Source organism: Zea mays, chromosome 2, assembly GCF_902167145.1.
Source record: "Zea mays cultivar B73 chromosome 2, Zm-B73-REFERENCE-NAM-5.0, whole genome shotgun sequence".
In the NCBI taxonomy this organism is placed as follows: domain Eukaryota; kingdom Viridiplantae; phylum Streptophyta; class Magnoliopsida; order Poales; family Poaceae; genus Zea; species Zea mays.
This window is the reverse complement of record NC_050097.1, coordinates 88,195,874-88,213,250: the sequence shown is the minus strand read 5'-3', so window position 1 is coordinate 88,213,250 and position 17,377 is coordinate 88,195,874. Positions and strand designations below refer to the sequence as shown.

Sequence of the window (17,377 nt, the reverse complement as noted above, 5' to 3'; positions counted from 1 at the left end):
TTTTAGTTTCTTCAGTCGGCCGCATAGAGGTCGCGGCATGAGCTTCGTTTGCCGGTACCGCAAGGTCCTCCTCAGGCTTAGAGTTCGTCTGTGTTGAAGAAATCGTCGACGGCTTGGTGGTGAGGGCCGCTTGGATGGCCACTCGGAAACAATCTGCGGCGCCTTGGAAGTCGGCGCGCACAGTTATGATTCCTTGTGGTCCTGGCATCTTCAGTATCATGTACGTGTAATGAGGAATGGTCATGAATTTGGCCAATCCTGGCCTCCCGATGATGGCATTGTACCCGCAGTCGAAGTTCGCCACTTCGAACCTCAGGAACTCAGTTCTGTAGTTCTCCGGAGTTCCAAAGGTGACGGGCATGTAGATGTGGCCCAGCGGGTATTCCCCTTCAGTCGGCACGATGCCGAAGAAGGGAGTGTCCGACTCGTGGAGCTCTTTGAGGTGAACTCCCAAGCCTTGGAGTGTTCGGGGGAAGGTGACGTTGATGCTGCTCCCCCCGTCCACCAACACCTTCTTCACCCTGCTCTCTCAGATCATCGGATCGACGAGGAGCGGGTATTTTCCTGGGTGGTCGAAGTTGAGCCATTGATCCGCCCGAGTGAAAGTGATCGGGTGCTCTGACCACTGGTACGAGGCGGGAGGACCGGTGGTCGCCACCAGTATCTGGCGATCATTGAGCTTTTGTTGTCTTTTGTTCTCCTGCGACCCGTGTCCGCCGAAGATGACGTTGACCTCCCTGTCAACGCGCGGAAAAGCTCCTCCTCCTCCCTCCTCCTGCTGATGGGGTTGTCGTGGTTCTTCTGGTCCTCCCCTCGGCGGAGGAGGAGATAGAGGTTGGAAGGGTCGGTCGTGCCCGACGGAGTGCTTGAAGTCCCGGCAGCTCCGAAGAGTGTGGCGCATGTCCTTGTGGTACGGGCACTGGGCGTCGAGGATGTCGTCCAACGTGCGCTCGCCTCCGCGAGGTCCTCCTCGGGCGCGAGAGGCTGGTGGCTCAGCGGCGTGTACCTCTTCGCGGGGCCTCTTCTCCCAGCGTTTGTCGAGTTGCTGGTTCGCGTCGCGTCGTGGTGCCGCCGGTGCGGGCTTCGCTCCTCCGATGAGGTCCTGGGCCCGCTCGTCGGCGGTGATGTATAGGTCGGCTTCTCGGAACAGCTCCTCGGAGGTAGTCGGCGCCTTCTGCAATATGGCTCGGACGAAGGCCGAGTCATTGGATCCCCTGTAGAAGTCCTCGATCATGGCCGCCTCCGTGACCTCGGGGATACGATTTTTCATGGTCTGGAACCTTTTAAGGTACGACCGGAGAGTTTTGTCCCCCCGGCGCTTGATGGATTTGAGGTCCCATGGTTGCGCCGGCTTGTCGGAGAGGGACTGGAAATTGGCGGTGAAGCGCCGACTGAAGTCGCCCCAGTCGTCGATGCAGTGTCGGGGTAGATGTTGCAGCCATTGCAGCGCGTCTTGCCCGAGGACAATGGGTAAGTACGCGGTCATCACGTCTTCGGACGCCCCGGCAGCTCGAGCAGCGGTGGTGTAGACGGCTAGCCAGCCCCCTGGATCCTGTTTAGGTTCATATTTATCGACATTGGATACCTTGAAGTTAAGAGGTCATTGGATGGCCCTAAGGCGTGGAGTAAGAGCAGACACTCCACACGTGTCCTCCTGTCGTCGGGGATGATGTCTGTCCCAGGGAGGGGAGTAGTTGTTGTGGTTCCTCGACCGTCCCCGGGTAGTACCGCCAGTTGAGGCCGTTGCCGACTTAGTTCTGGCGGCCTGGCTCCGAGCTGGGATGCCATGATCCCTGTCGTACTCCTCCCAGAGACGAATCTCGTTCTCGTGCTGTCGTTCACGCGAAGCATTGATGGAGCTTCGCGCGTCCCGACGGCTGTTAATAGCGTGTCGTAGATCGTTCGGCGGGTGAGCGAGCGGTAGAAGATGGTTGGCTGCCTGAGTGAACAGTCGTCGATAGCCCTCGGCGTCGGGAGTCCGAGGGAGTCCATCAGCTATCTGAGCTAGTACTCCTCCAACTTCACTCGGCGTGTTCATGGCTCGGGCGAAGTCGGGATTCAGGTTGCGCCCGAAGAATGGATTCTCCCGGCGTTGCCTCGCATCTTGCTCGACTTGTTCCTGAGCCCGACGGCGATCACGTCGTCGGGAGTTCCTTCGTTCTCTGAAGACGCGTTCCTCCGGAGTTTCTCCTATCTCCGAGACCTCGTCCCGCGAGACAGGTTGCTCCGGATCCCGTTCTCCGGCCTTGTGATGTCGCCGAACGTTCCGGCGCTGGTTTCTCCGTCGACGGGATTCTTGTTGAGGTGGTTCTTCTCCGGGTGCGGTCGACTCGTCGTCGGAGACGGGAGGCGACTCCACTCTCCCGATGAAGAGGACGTCGGGATAGAATGGTGCTGCTGTCGTGGCGACCTTCTTTCCGTTCTCCTTTGAGGGCGAAGGAACAGAAAGAACAACTTGCTTCCCCTTGGTCTCCTTCTTCCTCGCGATCTGTGTCCATTCTTTTGTCGGGGAAGTAGACAGTGGAGTTCTCCGGGTCAGCGGGCTCTCGGTCCCTGACTTTCTGAAGGCGATCTTTTTCCGGAGAGCTGGAGGTTGCGCTTCTCCGACATTTTCAGAGTTTGTTGGAGGAGACTTCTTTTTCGGCGGATCTGCAATGCGGTGTAGAGTTCCCTCTTCATCTGCTACGGATGAGATTGTTCCGAAGCAGAATACGGATCCGGGACGGAGGGCGATCTTGCTGTGGAAGGTGACGGCCATTGAGCTAGCTTGGATCGTCGACACACCCCCTACCTGGCGCGCCAGCTGTCGGTGTTTTGGGTCCGACCGCACACCCGGGGTTGCCCCTCAAGGTGTTTTTAGGAGTAGGACGGTGTCGCCGACTGTAGCAAAATGGTTCGTGCCAGATGCACGAGGGACAGTGGACAATGTTTACAGGTTCGGGCCGCTTAGAGATGCGTAATACCCTACGTCCTGGGGAGTATGCTTGGTGAATGAGGTTACAAGGTGACTCTCTGAATCGAGAATGCAGAGAGTTGAGGTGGGTGGCTGAGTAATAGGGTCGATCGTTCTGAAGGGGTGCCCCCTAGGCCTTATATACTCGACCGTGGGGCAATACACGTGGATATGATAACAATGTGTAGCTAAAAGATAGTGAACTGTTTGAGTTTATCTCCCTATAGTTCTGTCGACCTATCCTCGCATGGCTCCGTTGCATGGGGGCTCCAGCGCGGGAAAGTCGGATCTCTGTTGTGGTCGCTCGCTCGACGTTGTGGGCCGTCCGGGTTTGCACCAATCCGGCCTCATGTCAACCTGCTTTGCTAACTGTCCCTCCCCAGGCCCACGAAAGAATGACCTTACGATTTATTGGGCCCTTGGGCCTTTCGTGAGGTCTTTTACTCTTCCAGTGGACCCGGGGGATATCTGTCCCCCACAAGGGCAGTCTTGGGTACCATGTAAGGGCTAGGCCTTTGAGGGTGATGGTGAATGGCTTAGCCATGGTGTAATCATGGCCCCTAAAGATGCCACGACAACCTGATAACTCATTATATATGGTGATGGGTTTATGCTGCATTTATACTTGGGGTAGGTGCCTACCCTATAATTGTATGGTCATGGCGTGGCTTGGAGCTGTGCCGAGAGGGGGTTTCGCTCATCAAGGAAGTTGAGTCCTTCAAATGCGCCTAGCATTTGGGCTGGCCTGAAAAGCTAGTCACTATTCTGATGACAGGTTGTTCCAATTGACTGATGTCGAGGGGGTCTTCGTGCTGTAATTCTGTAATTTCTTGTTGCAACGCGCTTGAATTTCCCTCCTCATCTTGGATTAGTTGTTTGATTCTAGCCTGCATGCTGGTTCTCTTCATTTTGGCTGTAAGGACTTTCTTATGCCTCTGGAGTTGGTCGTTCTTTATGCAAAGGCTGCGCAACAGTAGTTGGTCCACTGCGTTTATGCCTTGGTCCTCGCCTTCTTGAATGATGTCATCTTCCTCTTCTATGGCTGGGAAATGTTGGTGGTGCTCGAGGGGTGCAAACTCGAGGGGGTGTCGGGCATTCTGTTTCTTGTCAAGTTTGGCCATACTATGGCTTGATAGAAAAGGCTCTTTAGGTTTGGGAGGGGATCTTCGGGTGTGCTCTTGGAGCTGCAGGAGTGGATGCTGCCCTCCGGGGTAGGTGGGTCTTTGGTCTAAGAGTGTTTGTTGTTTTCTACCTCACATCTGTTGGTGGTGTTTCCAACTATCGGTGGTGGGTTTGTGTCGCTGAAGGTTACTTTGCATCAGGCTGCCTTTGTGGCCTCGTCCGGGGGAGGAGTTGACTCTAGTGTTCACTTTCTTGGGAGCCATCACGGGTGTTGGTATTCAAAGCACAAACGGTGGGCGCCAAATTTCGGACATAATGACAGTTAGTCAGGTGGGCCCAAACACTAGGGAGTAGGTGGGAGGTGAGTTGCACAACAAAACGTTGGTTAGTAAAATGTAGCGTCTTGTTATACGTGTCCCATCCGGCTACAAAACTTGGGTATTTTATAGGGCACTACGGGTAGGTATAGGCTCAAGTACATTTCTGCCCCTAGATACCTACTACATTCCTCGAATATTCCATACAATAGGATTATTACAATACAATAAATCCTCTTACCCAACTGCATCGAACATTCTACCCCTTAATAAGCTTACAAGTGGGACCGCCAGCACCTGGCGAGAACTGGGCCCGATGGGGGCGACCTCAAGGACTACGTCTTCATGCATGTTGTTCCTTCCTCGGTGGCAGTCAAAGGCGTGTTACTTTCAATCAAGGGTTGAAGCGGGGCCTTCACTCCGTGGTGCGGCCTCACTCAAGGATGTATGTGCTTAATAAAGTGCCGTCGCCGATGAGCCCCCTGTTACAGAGGCATTTGTGTAGTTGTTGCCTAAGGAAACCACCAAAGGCCCCTTCAGTGGCGTGGGTTTGGTAAAGTCCTTTACCATGCGGGATTCTGCACTCAAACATGGTTAGTTCCAGCCTGCACAGACTAATCGAGGTCAGGTTCAGCCTTCACTCCAACAGATAATACATCTAGACGTTAATTATATTATAAAATAAAATAGAGCCACAAGTAACAATGATACGTTTTATATGGATACTAGGTATGTGCCCGTGCGTTGCCACAAGAGTTAAAAATTAGTATAAAACATAGATACGAAATGTCAAACATCACTATGATATGCAAAATTCGTGTGGCAAAATATCACAATAACACTAATATTACATAGACGATATAAATATATAATATTATTATAAATACACCGACTCAAATAAAATGAATCGATGTCAAACAAACATTATAATATCATACAAATTATTTCTAAAGAATCAATATAAAATTTTGAATGATAGACAAATATATCAACAACTGTACACTAATCTAATTTTTTAGCGATATTAATAAGTCTATGTTCACTATCGGAATCCGGCTCTTTGCCGAGTGCTCTTGGCTTTTCCTAGTGCTTTTTGTCGGGCACTCGGCAAAGCAATCTTTTTCGAGCGCCCCACTCGGCAAAATTCTACTCTCGGTAACGAACATGTTTACCGAGAGTAGGACACTCGGCATAGACAGACACTCGGCAAAGACATCTTTGCCAAGTCTCAAACACTCGACAAACGGTGATGCTCGGCAAAGGACCGTCAGTAGCCGTCTATAGCTGACGATCGTTAGCTTTGTCGAGCTCCAAGCGTTGACACTCGACAAAGAAGTTACTTTGTCGAGTGTCCCATGGTCGACACTTGCCAAACAATGCTTTGTCGAGTGCCTACATTGGACACTCGGCAAAGTATATATTTTTTTCCAACCAAACTTTTTGTGGTATGTTCCTACACTGTGTAGATTTACATGTTCCATTTTGCACAATTATAAAAGTGTTTGCTATAGCTATTTGATTTTGTTTGTTTAATTGAATTTACTTGGGTAATCCAGATTTGAACTGCAAGTCACTCGAAAAATGGAAAATCATGAATGCAAAAATGATATACATGTTATTTAGCACAAGTTACGACCGATTTAAGAAGCAGATTGGAATTTTCGAGCACCATGCTCACGTAACATAATCGTGAACTTGCGATCAAGTTGTTTAAAAATTGTATAAAACCCAAACAAAGTCAGAAAATCATGAAACTTGTCCGCATGTCATGATATCATATGTAAAGGTCGTGATAAAAAATTGAAAATGTTTTGTGAAAGTTATCACGCACTATGTCTAGAAACCTAGACGGTCCATATTAAAGCTTTATGATTTCATGTGTAGAACACTTAGTTTCTACATAGTGTGTGATAACTTTCATGAACCATTTTCATTTTTTTATCACAGCCTTTACATATGATATCATGACATGTGGACAAGTTTCATGATTTTCTGACTTTGTTTGGGTTTTATACAATTTTTAAACAACTTGATCGCAAGTTCATGGTGATGTTACGTGAGCATGGTGCTCGAAAATTCCGGTCTGCTCCTTAAATCGGTCGTAACTTGTGCTAAATAATATCTATATCATTTTTGCATTCACGATTTTCAATTTTTCGAGTGACATGCAGTTCAAATCTGAATTACCCGAGTAAATTCAACTAAAAGAACAAAATCTAATAATTATAGCAAACACTTTTATAATTGTGCAAAATGGAACATGTAAATCTACATAGTGTAGGAACATACCAGAAAAAGTTTGGTTGGAAAAAGTAAAAAAATAAAATATACTTTGTCGAGTGTCGCCGTGGTGGCACTCAGCAAAGTAGCTTCTTTGTCGAGTACCAACTCCTAACACTCGACAAAGTTATTTTAAAAATATTAAACAACCTTTGTCGAGTGCCCGCGATCTGGCACTCGGCAAAGAGATCTTTATCGGGTGCCAGATCACGGGCACTCGGCAAAGTGAATTTTTAAATTAAAAAAAACTTTGCCGAGTGCCCACGATCTAGCACTTGGTAGCTCAATTGATTCAAGTAGTTGATGTTGTAGGATATATTCTTCTGCATCGATTAATAATTTATATGTTTAATGTATATATTTGGATGTCAGCCATCGTGCTGCTACTTTTATTTGCAGATTTTGTAAACTTTCCCGTGCAGCAGAGGTGCTGCAGAATTTTTTGTTGATAGAGTTGTGTCAATTTTTTTGTAGAGGTATTCCTTGTCGCTGCATGAGAACCTGCACCGCGACGTGTCGCCACAGCACCGACCTGCCACAGCCCTGCTGAAAGTCGCCTAGAGGGGGGGTGAATAGGCAAATCTAAAATTTATAAACTTAAAGCACAACTATAAGCCGGGGTTAGCGTTAGAATTAAAACCGAGTCCGAAAGAGAGGGCGAAAACAAATCACAAGCAAATGAAGCGGATGACACGGTGATTTGTTTTATCGAGGTTTGGTTCCAAAGAACCTAGTCCCCGTTGAGGTGGTCACAAAGACAGGGTCTCTTTCAACCCTTTCCCTCTCTTAAACGGTCACCTAGACCGAGTGAGCTTCCTTCCTTGATTTCCCGGGTCACTTAGACCCCGCAAGGACCACCACACAATTGGTGTCTCTTGCTTCGCTTACAGGGCTTTGAGAGTAAGAATGGGAGAAATAAGAAAGCCAACCAAGCAACAAGAGCAACAAAAGAACACAAGTCGATCTTCTCACAAGTCCTAAAAACTAGAGTTGAATTGTGGACTTTGAGCGACACCCCATCCCAATCCGAATCTCTTAATGCGTCTTCCACCCTGTATGCTCAATAGAAGACACAAAAGAGTAATGTTCACAAAAAATGAGCGACATGAGATCGAGTTGTTACCCCCTTATGAATATCGCCGAGGATGGAGTTCACGGGGTGATCTCTTTGTATCGCTTGGTGGACTCTTGGGTGTGGCAGTCTTTGACCATGTTCTTCTTGATCATCTTCCTTGTCTTGATCATTGGCATCTCCCCCTTCATCATTGCCCTCCTCTTGAGGTGGCTCATCCTCTTGATCTTCATTTTCATCACCTTGAACTTGATCCTCATTTTGGGTTGGTGGAGATGCTTGATTTGAAGATGATGGTTGATCTTGTGCTTGTGTGGGCTCTTCGGATTCCTTAGGACACACATCCCCAATGGACATGTTCCTTAGTGCGACGCACGGAACCTCTTCATCATCTAACTCACCAAGATCAACTTGCTCTACTTGAGAGCCGTTAGTCTCATCAAACACAATGTCACAAGAAACCTCAACTAATCCAGTGGATTTGTTGAAGACTCTATATGCCCTTGTGTTTGAGTCATAACCAAGTAAAAAAGCCTTCTACAGCCTTAGGAGCAAATTTAGATTTTCTACCTCTTTTAACAAGAATAAAACATTTGCTACCAAAGACTCTAAAATATGAAACATTGGGTTTTTTACCGTTAGGAGTTCATAGTATGTATTCTTGAGGATTCAGTGAAGGTAGAGCCGGTTGATGGAGTAGCAAGTAGTGTTGATTGCTTCCGCCCAAAATCGGTCCGAAGTCTTGTACTCATCAAGCATGGTCCTCACCATGTCAAGTAGAGTTATATTCTTCCTCTCCACTACACCATTTTGTTGTGGTGTGTAGGGAGAAGAGAACTCATGGTTGATGCCCTCATCCTCAAGAAAGCCTTCAATTTGAGAGTTCTTGAACTCCGTCCCATTGTCGCTTCTTATTTTCTTGATCCTTAGTTCGAACTCGTTTTGAGCCCGTCTCAAGAATCCCTTTAAGGTCTCTTGGGTTTGTGATTTTTCCTGCAAAAAGAATACCCAAGTGAAGCGAGAATAATCATCCACAATTACAAGACAATACTTACTCCCGTTGATGCTTATGTAAGCGATCAGGCCGAATAGATCCATGTGGAGTAGCTCAAACGGCCTGTCGGTCATCATGATGTTCTTGTGTGGATGATGGGTACCAACTTGCTTTCCTGCTTGACATGCGCTACAAACCCTGTCTTTCTACATTTGTTAGTCCCAAAATGTGCTCTCCCTTTAGAAGCTTGTGAAGATTCTTCATCCCAACATGGGCTAGTCGGCGATGCCTGAGCCAACCCATATTAGTCTTAGCAATTAAGCAAGTATCGAGTTCAGCTCTATTGAAATCAACTATGTATAGCTGACCCTCGAGTACTCCCTTAAATGCTATTGAATCATCACTTCTTCTATAGACAGTAACACCTATATCCATAAAAAGACAGGTGTAGCCCATTTTGCATAATTGAGAAACTGAAAGCAAGTTATAATCTAAAGAATCTACAAGAAAAACTAGAAATAGAATGGTCAGGAGATATAGCAATTTTACCAAGTCCTTTGACCAAACCTTGATTTCCATCCCCGAATCTGATAGCTCTTTGGGGACCTTGGTTTTTCTCATAGGAGGAGAACATTCTTTTCTCCCCTGTCATGTGGTTTGAGCACCCGCTATCAATGATCCAACTTGAGCCCCCGGATGCATAAACCTACAAAACAAGTTTAGGCCTTGTTCTTAGGTACCCAAACGGTATTGGGTCCTTTCACATTAGAAACAAGCACCTTGGGTACCCAAACACAAGTCTTTGAGCCCTTGTGTTTGGCCCCAACATATTTGGCAACTACTTTGCCTAATTTGTTAGTTAAAACATATGAAGCATCAAAAGTCTTAAATGAAATACTAGGTTCATTTGATGCATCAGGAGATTTCTTTTTCGGCAATTTAACATGGGTTGATTGCCTAGAGCTATAAGCCTCATTTTTATACATAAAAGCATGATGGGAAACAGAATGAGACTTCCTAGCATGAATTCTCCTAATATTGTGCTCGGGATAACCAACATGATATAAAATGTATCCCTCGTTATCCTGAGCCATGGGAGCCTTACCCTTAACAAAATTAGACAGTTTCTTGGGGGCATTAAGCTTGACATTGTCTCCCTGTTGGAAGCCAATGCCATCCTTAATGCTAAGGCGTCTCCCATTATAGAGCATGCTTCTAGCAAATTTAAAATTTTCATTCTCTATCTCATGCTCATTAATTTTAGCAGTTAGTTGAGTTATGTGATCATTTTGTTCTTTAATTAAAGCTAGGTGATCATGGATAGCATCAAAATTAATATCTCTACATCTAGTACAAATAGTAACATGATCAACACTAGATGTAGAGGGTTTGCAAGCATTTAATTCATCAATCTTAGCATGTAACATTGCATTTTCATTTCTAAGATTGGAAATAGAAACATTGCAAACATTTAAACCTTTAGCCTTAGAAATTAATTTATCATTCTCAATCTTAAGGCAAGAGAGTGACTCATTCAACTTGTCAATCTTAGCAATCATACTAGCATTATCATTTTTAAGGTTGACAAGAGAATCATCACAAACATTTAATTTCTCAACCTTAGCAATTAATTTGGCATTCTCAGTTCTAAGGTTAGAGATAGTGTCATGGCAAATGCTAAGCTCACTAGTTATTTTTGTCACATTTCTCTATTTCTTGAGCATATGCATTTTTTACTTGAACATGCTTTTTGTTTTCCTTAATAAGGAATTCCTCTTGGCTATCCAAGAGTTCATCCTTCTCATGAATAGCACCTATCAATTCATTTAATTTTTCCTTTTGTTGCATGTTTAGATTGGCAAAAAGAGCAAGCAAACTATCTTCATCATCACTAGAGCTATCCTCATCACTAGATGTTGCATATTTAGTGGAGGCTCTAGATTTTACCTTCTTCTTTTTTCTGTCCTTTGCCATGAGGCACTTGTGGCCGACTTTTGAGAAGAGGAGTCCCTTGTTGACAGCGATGTTGGCGGCATCCTCGTCGTCGGAGGAGTCAGTGGAGCTCGCGTCGGAGTCCCATTCCCGACACACGTGGGCATCGCCGCCCTTCTTCTTGTAGTACTTCTTCTTTTCTTTCCTCTTTCCCTTCTTGTCGTCGCCCCTGTCACTATCACTTGATAATGGGCATTTAGCAATGAAATGACCGGGCTTACCACACTTGTAGCAAACTTTCATGGAGTGGGGCTTGTAATCCTTCCCCTCCTTTGCTTGAGAATTTGGTGGAAGCTCTTGATGATGAGCGCCATTTCTTCGTTGTCGAGCTTGGAGGCGTCGATGGGGAGCCTACTTGACGTAGACTCTTCTTTCTTCTCCTCCTTCGCTTTGAACTCGACGGGTTGCACCTCGGGTGTGGAGGTGGTGCCTCGCTCGATGATTTGTTTGGAGCCTTTGATCATCAATTCAAAGCTCATAAACTTTCCAATAACCTCCTCCGGAGACATAAGCTTGTATCTAGGATCACCACGAATTAATTGAACTTGTGTAGGATTAAGAAACACAATTGATCTTAGAATAACCTTGACCATTTCATGGTCATCCCATTTTGTGCTCCCGAGGTTGTGCACTTGATTCACCAAGGTCTTGAGCTGGTTGTACATGGCTTGTGGCTCCTCTCCTTGGTTGAGGACGAACCGACCGAGCTCCCCTTCGATCGTCTCCTGCTTGGTGATCTTTGTCACCTCATCCCCTTCGTGTGCGGTCTTGAGCACGTCCCAAATCTCTTTGGCACTCTTCAACCCTTGCACCTTATTATACTCCTCTCGACTTAGAGAGGCGAGGAGTATAGTAGTGGCTTGGGAGTTGAAGTGCCGGATTTGGTCGGCCTCGTCTGAATCATAGTCCTTGTCCCCTACCTTTGGTACCTGCGCTCCATACTCAACAATATCCCATATGCTTTTGTGGAGTGAGGTTAGGTGATGCCTCATTTTATCACTCCACATATAATAGTCCTCACCATCAAAAAATGGTGGTTTGCCTAGGGAACGGAAAGTAATGGAGTGCGTTTGGAAATGCGAGGATAGCGAAGGGGCATCTTACTATACTTCTTACGCTCATGGCGCTTAGAAGTGACGGACGCCGATTCGGATCCGGAGGTGGAGGGTGACAAAGAGTCGGTCTCGTAGTAGACCACTTTCTTCATCTTCTTATTCTTGTCACCTCTCCATTGTGACTTGATGGAGGAAGAGGATTCCTCCTTGTGCTTGTGGCCGGACTCCCTCGAGTGGGTTCTCCCTGAGCTTGCGGATTTGTCGCCGCCGGTCACGATCTCCCTCTTGGCGTGATCTCCCAACATCACTTCGAGTGGTTAGACTCTAATGAAGCACCGGGCTCTGATACCAATTGAAAGTCGCCTAGAGGGGGGTGAATAGGCAAATCTGAAATTTATAAACTTAAAGCACAACTATAAGTCGGGGTTAGTGTTAGAATTAAAACCAAGTCCGAAAGAGAGGGCGAAAACAAATCACAAGCAAATGAAGCGGATGACACGGTGATTTTTTTTATTGAGGTTTGGTTCCAAAGAACCTAGTCCCCGTTGAGGTGGTCACAAAGACAGGGTCTCTTTCAACCCTTTCCCTCTCTCAAACGGTCACCTAGACCGAGTGAGCTTCCTTCCTTGATTTCCCGGGTCACTTAGACCCCGCAAGGACCACCACACAATTGGTGTCTCTTGCTTCGCTTACAGGGCTTTGAGAGTAAGAATGAGAGAAAGAAGAAAGCCAACCAAGCAACAAGAGCAACAAAAGAACACAAGTCGATCTTCTCACAAGTCTTAAAAACTAGAGTTGAATTTCGGACTTTGATTTGATCGGAGGCTTTGATTTGTGTCTTGGAGTGTTGTGTATTGCTCTTGTATTGAATGAGGAGTAGTGAATGCTTGGATGTCTTGAATGGTGGTGGTTGGGGGCTATTTATAGCCCCAACCACCAAAACAGCTGTTGGGGAGGGCTGCTATCGATGGGCGCACCGGACAGTCTGGTGCACCACCGAACACTGTCCGGTGCGCCAGCCACGTCACCCAACCGTTAGGGTTCTGATAGTTTCGACCGTTGGAGCTCTGACATCTTGGGGCACCGGACAGCCCGGTGCCGCACCGGACAGTCATTGTTCACTATCCGGTGCGCCTTCTGGCGCTGCTCTAACTCTGCGCGAACTGTCCGCGCACTGTTCACTTGTGAGTCGACCGTTGGAGTCGACTGTTGCGCTGGCGAGTCGTTGCTCCGCTGGCACACCGGACAGTCCGGTGAATTATAGCGGAGCGTGGACTCAGAAACCCGAAGGTGAAGAGTTTGAAGTCGATCCACCCTGGTGCACCGGACACTGTCCGGTGGTGCATCGGATAGTCCGGTGCGCCAGACCAGGGTTCACTTCGGTTTCTTTTGCTCCTTTCTTTTGAACCCTAACTTAGATCTTTTTATTGGTTTGTGTTGAACCTTTGGCACCTGTAGAACATATAATCTAGAGCAAACTAGTTAGTCCAATATTTGTGTTGGGCAATTCAACCACCAAAATATTTATAGGAAAAGGTTTGACCCTATTTCCCTTTCACCCGCTAGCCCTACTCCACCGTCACCCTAGGTATAATCTCTATTTCTGCATCATGGTCGAAGATCACATAAACCAGTTAGGAATCTTTCATTCAAAAGAGATACGGTGTAGATATGCAGATCTTTGCATATCCACAAAAGTATCTATTTCTAATTGTCAATGTTTTTTGGACAGCCCACGGTTGCGTAGATGGTGTTAGTTTCCATGCTCTACTCCAGTCCGAGACAGAGTTTCGGTGTAACCTCCATGTTATTCTCCGGACAGTACACTATCCCTAACAGGACGTGTATCCGGAGAACGTCGGGGATGTGCTACCGAAACTCTATCACGGATTGGAGTAGAGCAGGGAAATTAACCTCATCTACGCAACCGCAGGTGGGATTAGGACCTATCCGGACCTATTAGAAGTTAGGAATGTAGTGTACATGCATTACATGTTTATATTAAACTATACTCGGTTATATATGTTAGAGAATGGAGGACCGTGAGTGGATGTACACGGGTCATGTAGGAAGGAATGATGTCACCCCTGAATGGATTAGAAAGACCGATGCTTTCATGGAACGAGTGTATGGAAAAGCTGCTAAAGGAGCGAGTCTAGTCCCATGCCCGTGCATCAAATGTTTCAACCGGAAAAGAAAATCAAAGAAGGCCATGGTAGAACATATTTGGAAGAATGGATTTACGCCGGACTATACTTGATGGATCTTCCATGGTGAAGCACGTCATACGAGAGAGGAGGTGGTGAGAAAACGTGTCGAGGATTATGATGCTAACGCGGGGGTAGCAGATATGTTGAACGACTATAACGAGGTACAGTTCGCCGGAGGATGTACGGAGGACGAGCCATAGCCGACCGCAAAGGCGTTCTACGACATGTTTGACGTGGCATAGAAGCCCCTTCACGGCCAAACAAAGGTTTTTGAACTGGATGTCATTGGGCATGTAATGGCGTTCAAGTCGCAGTACATCATAAGTCGAGACGCATTCGATGGCTTGTTGACAGTTATTGGCAGTTTGCTTCTGGAGGATCATGTTCTGCCAAAGAGGATGTACGAGGCACAAAAACTCCTTCGTGCACTCAAGATGATGTATGAGCAGATACATGCTTGTCCAAAGGGTTGCATGCTATTTAGAAAAGAATACGTGGAGGCAAAGTACTATCCGAAGTGTAAATCATCTAGGTTCATGGAGGTAGACTCTTGTGATGGACAGAAGAGGCAGCTCGACATCCCCGTGACAATCCTACGCCACCTACCATTCATACTGAGGATCCAGCGTCTATACATGACCAAGGAATCCACCAAACATATGACATGGCACAAAAATGGCAAACGATACAATCTTGATAAGGTGGTGAAGCATGGAAACACTTTGATGTCATTTACCGTGAGAATGTTGAAGAGGCTCGTAATGTATGTGTTGTGCTCGCCATAGATGGGTTCAATCCCTATGGAATGAGCGCTGCCCCGTACACATGTTGGCCCGTGTTTGTTATCCCCATCAATCTCCCCCACGGTGTATGCTTTCAAAGACAGAACATATTCGTGTCGTTGATAATTCCCGGACACCCGGGGAATAAAATGGGTGTGTACATGGAGCCTTTGATTGATGAATTGTTATGTGCTTGGGAGGAAGGGGTATGGACGTATGACCGAGCTACGACGACAAACTCCATGCATGACTTACCGTCGTATGGGCTATTCTACGCCTGGTGTGTTCACGGTAGGTTCCCATGCCCAGTTTGCAAGGAAACTCTTAGGTTCATTTGGTTGAAGAAGGGTGGCAAATATTCGTCGTTCGATAAACATCAACAATTTCTCCCTTCTGACTATCCATTCCACCAAGACATCAAGAACTTTATGAAAGGTGTCGTAGTGACAGACCGCCCACTTGCAATGATGACTGGTGCCAAAATTCGTCAACAGATAGATGGGCTCATGGCCAATCCAGAAGGTGGTTTATTGGATATGGTGAGCAGAATATGTGGACACATAAATCGGGCTTGATTCGACTCCCCTATTATGATGACCTGCTCCTTCCACACAACATTGACGTGATGCATATTGAAAAGAATATCGCCGAGGCACTTTAGGCAACAATTATGGACATTCATGATAAGTCAAAGGATAACATAAAGGCAAGAATGGATCTGGCAACATTATGTGATAGACCAAACCAAGAGATGATGCCGCCTAGTGGTGGAAAGACATGGAGAAGGCCTAAGGTCGATTTCGTCCTAAGCAGGGCCCAGAGGAAGGAAGTACTTGAGTGGATCAAGATGTTGATGTTCCCTGATGGGTATGCAGCTAACCTGAGTAGGGGTGAACTTATCTACTCTGCGAGTCTTAGGGATGAAGAGTCATGATTTCCACATATGGATTGAACGGATTCTTCCGACGATGGTTTGAGGCTATGTTCATGAGCATGTCTGGCTAGTGCTTACAGAGTTGAGCTATTTCTTCCGCCAGCTTTGTGCAAAAGAGTTATCTTAGACCTTGATTACAGACTTGGAAAGATTGACACCCGTGTTACTATATAAGCTTGAGAAGATGTTTCCACCCGGCTTCTTCAATACACTACAGGAATTCTAAAGATTCTCGTCGGCCAAACTAACTCCCGTCGGCCAGAGCAAAAGCCGACGGGCATAGCGTAATTCCTGTCGGCCCACTAGCAGCCGACGGGAGTTATGTTAACTCCCGTCGGCCATATCCCACGCCGACGGAGATTACTTTAACGCCGTCGGCCACGTCCCAGGCCGACGGGGATTACGTTAACTCCCGTCGGCCACGTCACAGGCCGACGGGGATTAACCAGTTATGAGACCGGCCGCGGCCACGCACGAGCTCATTCACCTTCGTCTTCAAACCGCCGCCGGCTTCTACCTCGCCGCCGCCTCCGCCCCTAGCCGCGCCCGCCGAGCACCGCCGCTCGTAGCCGCGCCCGCCCCGAGCGCCGCCGCCCCTAGCCGCGCCCGCCCGAGCCCCCGCTCGCGCGCCTAGCCACTGCGCCGCCTGCCCGCGCGCCGCCGGCCCCGCCCCTGCCCGAGCTGCGCCGCCGCTGCCCCCGCCGAGCGCCCCACGCGGCCCCACCCCCGGCCGAGCGCGCGACGCCGCCCCGACCCGCGCCCCCGCCTCGAGCGCCCCCACACCGCCCACGGCCCGCCCGAGCTGCGCCGCCCCCTAGCTCCCGCCGTCCGCCCTCAACAAGTCGCCGCCGTCCACAAGCGTCGCCGTCCCCAGCCCACCGTCGTCCACCGTCCGCCAGTGCCTCGACGCACCGGTCAACCACCGCAACCGAGGTATAATCTTATTTCTAATTAATATGTGATTATTTTCGTCGGTTTTTTGTGGCCGACGGGAGTTAACTTTCTAATCAAGTAGTTTAAAATTGTTAATTGATAGTGTTCTAAGTTTTCATATGATTTTATGCATTATACTTGCTAGTTTTAATATCATGTGTGGCTTGATGTTAAGTAAAAATTAATTATATTATTATAGTTGATTTAACAAATGGTTTATGTTTTAATTTTCGTCGGTTTTTATGGCCGACGGGAGTTAGCTGTAATGCGATTATAATTTGTTTAATATTGTTATTTGTTAGTATGGTTTGACCTAATAATATTTGATGTATGATATTTGTTATTTGTAACTTGATTTTGTAAATATGATATGATGTATTTGATGTTATTATTTAATGAAATTGATGTTATGCAAGCATTAATCAATTTGATAGATTTGATGTTATAGCTAATGAATTTGATGTTCTGCAATTATAATTTAATTTGATGGATTGGATGTTTGCAAATATTGTTAATTGATGAATATCATGTTAATTTGATGTTATTTATGTGTATATATAGTTATTTATGTATATATATATAGTTTTACTACTTACCTATAGATGTATGTGTGACGTGTAGAAACATGAATGTCTCACACGCACTCTTTACTCGTACACACAGCCGCAATAATGGATGATAGACGTGATTGGATGTATGAAGGTTTCAAGAAGGGTGGGTGTCACACAAGTGA

At 46.9% G+C, this 17,377-nt stretch overlaps 1 pseudogene; it reads left to right on the top strand.

Annotated features, from left to right (window-relative positions):
- LOC109944218 (translation initiation factor IF-2-like) overlaps window positions 1-17,377 on the top strand; it is a 62,790-nt pseudogene that overhangs the window by 37,792 nt on the left and 7,621 nt on the right.